The sequence below is a fragment of the Pristis pectinata genome, chromosome 37 (assembly GCF_009764475.1).
Source record: "Pristis pectinata isolate sPriPec2 chromosome 37, sPriPec2.1.pri, whole genome shotgun sequence".
NCBI classification, from domain to species: Eukaryota; Metazoa; Chordata; class Chondrichthyes; order Rhinopristiformes; family Pristidae; genus Pristis; species Pristis pectinata.
This window is the reverse complement of record NC_067440.1, coordinates 3,067,428-3,073,084: the sequence shown is the minus strand read 5'-3', so window position 1 is coordinate 3,073,084 and position 5,657 is coordinate 3,067,428. Positions and strand designations below refer to the sequence as shown.

The 5,657-nt window shown below is 49.3% G+C and overlaps 1 pseudogene; it reads right to left on the bottom strand.

Annotated features, from left to right (window-relative positions):
• Positions 1–1,394: 1,394 nt before the first annotated feature.
• On the bottom strand, positions 1,395–5,313 carry LOC127586494 (galactose-3-O-sulfotransferase 2-like; annotated as a pseudogene).
• Positions 5,314–5,657: the final 344 nt, after the last annotated feature.

Here is a 5,657-nt window from a genome sequence, read left to right as displayed (position 1 = left end):
AAATGCACAGTGTGGAATTGTCAGCTTCTGTGTAGACCTTTGCATTTAAATAGACCAGCCGGTGCCATTGACTGAGAAAGTATAGGGACACAATGTCGGAGCTACTGAATCTCACAATGGGCTTTATTGCCACATGACTTGATCGAGGTGTATAAGATGATAAGAGGCATAGATCGAGTGGACAGTCAGAGACTTTTCCCAGGGCGAGAATGGCTAACGCGAGGGGGCATAATTGTAAGGTATTAGGGGGATGTCAGAGGTAAGTTTTTTTTACACAGAGTGGTGGGTGCGTGGAAAGCACTGCCTGCAGACGTTGTGGGGGCAGATACATCAGGGATATTTAAGAGACTCTTAGATAGATACATGAATAATAGAGAAATGGAGGGCAATGTGGAAGGGTGAGATAGATCTTAGAACAGGATAAAATGTCGACACAACATCGCAGGCCGAAGGGACTGTGCTATGCTGCAATATTATATGTTCTATGTCGGCAGTTCCAGTGACTTGAATGAACCATTCCCAAAATATTTGCTCCTGGAAACGTAACCCATTCGGGAACTCAAAGCTTTCACCCGGTCGTCTCACCGTCCACAATTGTGGAATCACGACGGCTGCTGACCTGGAACTCCACCTCCCATGCACACAGCGCCAAAACATTGTAAAGATATCACTGGGTGCTTATCAGAGTGCATAATCAGGAGGAGATATCGGGCGGGGCAGCTCGGTTACTGAGAGAGAGTCGAAGCAGCATTTTAAACGAAAGGATTAAGGTTGGGGCAAGCTGACGAGCTTGGGTACCTTTAGTATCAGTCACATTTCATGCACCTGGGTTAAAAGAAAGACTCTTCCAGCTTGGTCTGTGTTACTTGACTCTCCATTCTCACTTTATCGTAGAGATTCCTGACATCGCCTGGTGGATCATCATTTATAATATATTTAGGGGGTGGGAGAACGTGGCATCAGCTGGCACTCAATGCCAACCTTCCCATTTGCCACAAGAATATGAACCCGTTCGTGCTCCCAGTGCCCCAAGGGATGGCTTTCCAACCAGTCCCGGCGACATCAAGTCAGGCCAGGGTAAGGAAGGTGAGGTCCCATCCCTACGGAGTTAGTTTTTCCCAAACCTAGCTTCAGTGATGTTTTGTTGGCCGAAGAAGATCGCCGTTCCCTTCCCATAGACTTCGGAAAGTTGCCCTTATCGTCAGTATCCGCATGCCCTTTGCTTTGACTTTAGAATTGGGAATATCTAATGGATTTGACCACAGGATCTTGGATTCCTCCCACACGGACCTTTGACCGAATGTTACTTATCGCCCAGTCAGACTTTGACATGATATAAATAATTAGGAGACATCGTTCTTGGAATAACGGAAGCTTGACTCAGCCGTGTTGTCTCAAAGTGGCAGCGGAGGTGCCTGCAGGACTTTTCTACTGGTGACCGAGGGGAAGAGCTTGGCGCCCAACAGGTCATTTTTACTGCAGCTCGGATATCACCATGCGAAGACATTTCTCCCTCGTGCTGTTGCCAAGGTTTGAGTTGAGGTTGTAGGCCATGATCCGAGCTCGGCCGTACTGCAAGGGCTTGATATCCCGATCCTGTATCAGACCGGCGTCTACTGGGTTTCTCCCTTCGAGGCAGAGGTCCATCAGCTTTTTCCATTTGTTCTGCAGGATCTGGACGTCCTTCCTCATTCTCTGCCGGCTGTATTGGTCCACCTTCTGCCAGAACGACTTGTTGACGTGCGAGTAGAGTCTCCAGTCCAGCGAGTTCCAAGCTTTGCCTCGATCAGCGACTTGATCGGACAGTTTCTTTACCGGGACATTGTTCCTTAAGTTCAGCTTGAAAGAAACAACGTCATCAAATTCCCAGCAAAGCGCGTCTTTCAATAAGACCATCGACTCGTCAAAGTACTCAGAGATGAGGATGAGATGGAAAGTGTTCCCGATCTCATTCAAAACTCGATCCACGTACTGCTTCGAGCCGTTCGCGTTGTGATCGAAGCCAAAGTCAAACCACATGAGGTTCCTGGCGTAGTGACTGCCTCGCTCCTTGGCGGAGTAGTACATCCAGGGCTCGCTCAGGAACTGCTCCAGCGACTCCACCTTCTTAAAGGTCATGCTCGACACTTCGTAATAGGTGAAGGACGACTCCACAAGGTCACCGGGTTATGCAAGATGGAGAAATAAAAGGTCCCCTTTGCCATAATCACCTCAACCTGGAACAACAAACAGACATGAAGTTAACGATCCACTTCCTCAAGCAGAGGACGATACAGAAGAAAATAAAACGTCCGGAACCATAAGCACACCCGTTAGCTTGTTGTCCTCTCCACCCTGTTTTCGTCATGTAGTTCTATGCAAGAACAAAGATGAACACACAGTAGATACTACAGATGCTGTAATAGGGAGCAACATACGCACAAAATGCTGGAGGAACTCAGCAGGTCAGGCAGCGTCTACGACAGGGAATGTGTGTGTGTTTTGTGTGTGTGTTTTTGCGTGTTTTTTTGTGTGAGAATGTGTACGTGTTTTGTGTGTGTGTTTGTGTTTTGTATGTGCATGTGTTGTGTGTGTGTATTCTGTGTGTTTTCATGCATGTGTGTGTTTTGTGTGTGCGCACATGTGTGTGTTTTGTTTGCACATCTGTATGTGTGTACGCATTTGTGCGCGCGCATGTGCACGAGTATGTGCATGCATGTGTGCGTGCGTGTGCACGTGTGCGCACATGTGTGTTTTGTGTGCATGTGTATGTGTGCATGCATGTATGTTTACGTGTGTGCACCTGTGTGCGTGTGTACACGTGTATGTGTGTATTATGGGTGTACAGATGCATGAACACAGGAGAATGAGATCCTGTGTAGCAGTGAAACAAAGAGGAACAAGAGTGTGAGGGGAGAGGAGAGGAAAAACGCGAGAAAACACAAAGGGAGATAACGACATGGTGGAACAGGCAAAAAGTAAGAGACAGAGCATCTCACAGTAGTTACAGCTCAGGCCATTTGTTCCATCGAATCTATACTGACTAGGTAAGACCAAGCCAGATCGTCCCATTCCCCGCCCTCTCCTCAACTCCTTCCCACACTCCTGTAAATTCCTTCCTTGCAGAACCTCGTCCAAATCCCTTTCAAACACTGCAGCTGAATCCACTTTCAGTTCCACCCCCCCTCCCCCCCCCCCCCGACAACTGTGCATCGCAGACCCCACTGTTGACCTGTCTCCTAGGGTCACCGTTGATGTTCACTTTCGTCCCCCTCCCCAACAAAAAGACGTCCTGATGTTCCGCTTTGAAATCGTTCACGCTTTTAAATATCTGCAGCTGACCCCATCACAACTTCTTATGTTCCCAGGAGAACCAAATCACCTTCTGCTAAACTCTCCACATAATAACTTAAGTCTCTCACCGCTGGCATCTCTTCAACATCTTCCCATCTTTCCTCAGATCCGGTCTCAGAACTGGACACAATCCTCCACTTGTGGCTGAAGCCGTGCTCTCCAACGCCCCATCGTCACTTCATTGCTTTTCGACACTGCCTGTACAAGGCCCAGGATTCTCTGCGCTTTCCCCATGACTTATGCAGCTTTTAACAAACTCTGCACTTTTAACCTACAATCTCTCTGCTCCAGCATTGCGTATACAATCGTACCCTCTAGCTCATCTTGCACTGACTAATTCTTCTGACCAAAATGTAATGATTTTCACTCATCAACATTAAACGTCGTCCATCCTCTTCCCCATCAGCCCACGCACACTTCACTCGGGTCTCTCACTATCCTTCCCACAGTTCACTATGCATGACGTTTTTCCGACCTGTACTGCAGCCTTCTCCTTTCTCTTTAAAGATAAGGCTGCAACAACAGGTCGGCAAAACAATAGCCAGACTGAAACGTTGACCCTGTATCCCTTTCCGCAGATGCAGCCTGACCTGCTGAGAATTTCCAACACTTCCTGTTTCTATTTATCCCTGAGGAAGGAACAGTGATGGGTGCGTGGAAAATGCTGCCGGCAGGAATGGTGGAACCAGATACCAAGATTCTGTTAGACAGACGTGCGAATACCCAGGGAATGGAGGGATATGGATTATGTGCAGGCAGATGGAATTAGTTTCATTTGGCATCAGACCAGGGGCGAAAGGGCCTGTTCTTATGCTGTACTGTTCTATGAGAAACAAAGATAGGGTGGACGATCAGAATCTTTTCCCCAGGGTAGAAATATCAAGTGAAAGAGGACGTGCATTTAAGGTGAAAAGGGTAAAGTTTAATGGAGATGTGTGAGGAAAGTATATTTTTCACACAGAGAGCAGTGGGTCCCTGGAACGGGCTGCAACGGGTGGTGGTGGAAGTAGATATACGTGGGGTTTAAGACACTGTTAGATAGACACTTGAATATAGGGGCAGGCACGGTTTTGCAGTAGTTTGTGTGACTCTATTTTAGCGCCATCACCTTGGGTTCAATTCTGGCCGTTGTCTTTAAGGAGCTGGTACGTTCTCCCCGTGTCTGCGTGGGTTTCCTCCGGGTGCTCCGGTTTCCTCCCACATTCCAAAGACGTACAGGTTAGGAAGTCGTGAGCTTGCTATGTTGGCGCCGGCAGAGTGGCGACAATTGCGGGCTGCCTACCCCCCACCCCCACCCCATCAGAACACTCCACGCTAAAAAGATGCATTTGACTGTGTGTATCGATGTACATGTGACTAACAAAGATATATGTTTTATATGCAGGGAATGGAGGGATATGGACCATCTGCAGGCAGAAGGGATTCAGGTTAATTCAGCACCATGTTCAGTACAGACATGGTGGGCCGCAGGGCCTGTTCCTGTGCTGTACTGCTCTATGTACGATGTTCCATGTCCATTCAGGGGTCTGCACCATATTAGAGAACCCGCGGTTGTTTCAGCCTTACCTGCAGCCGGTAGAATCTCATGTGGTTGCAAATGACGTGGTGTTCCTGTACCTTGAGGGGACTGTAAAATTTAATCTTCCTCGCACTGAAGAGGAGGGGGTATCCGAACTGGTAGGAGGTGGGCAACGCGAAGGTTAAGTTCCTCGCCTCACCGAAGTGGTACAGCATGTCCAGGGTAGTGCTGCCAGCGGTCCTGTGCGTCTTGAGGAACATCACGTGCGTCTTCGGCTGACAGGTGCCCTCCAGCGCCCTGACCTCGCAGCTGGTCACTGGTACAACCCGGGGCTTCTCCACGTCCTGGGTTTTTATCCTGGAGAAACAGGGAAAAGGTCGCAGTCGTTACTTTGGCCGCTTCTCCGCCTCGTTCTTCTTCTGGCCCTCACTCCCTCGCATGGCGATGGAATCGGCCTTCATCCCGTCACCTGATTCACATTCGCTGGGTTCACAGCGCACAGAGTGGTGAACCTCCAACACCTGGTCAGCACTCCCACGGCTCTGGAGACCCAGTTCGATCCGACCTCCGGCACTGTGTGTGTGTGTGTGTGCGCGCGCGCGCGCGCGCGCGTGTATGTGTGTGTGCGTTTATTCATGTGCATGAGTGTATGTATGTGTACGTGTGTGCATGTGCGTGCGTGTGTTTACCTATGTGTGTGCGCATGTGTGCGCGTGGTGTTTGCAACTTCTCTCTGCGACCGGGTGCTCCAGTTCCTTCCCACATCCCAACGACATGCGGTGTCGCTGTGTTAATCGGCCCCCAG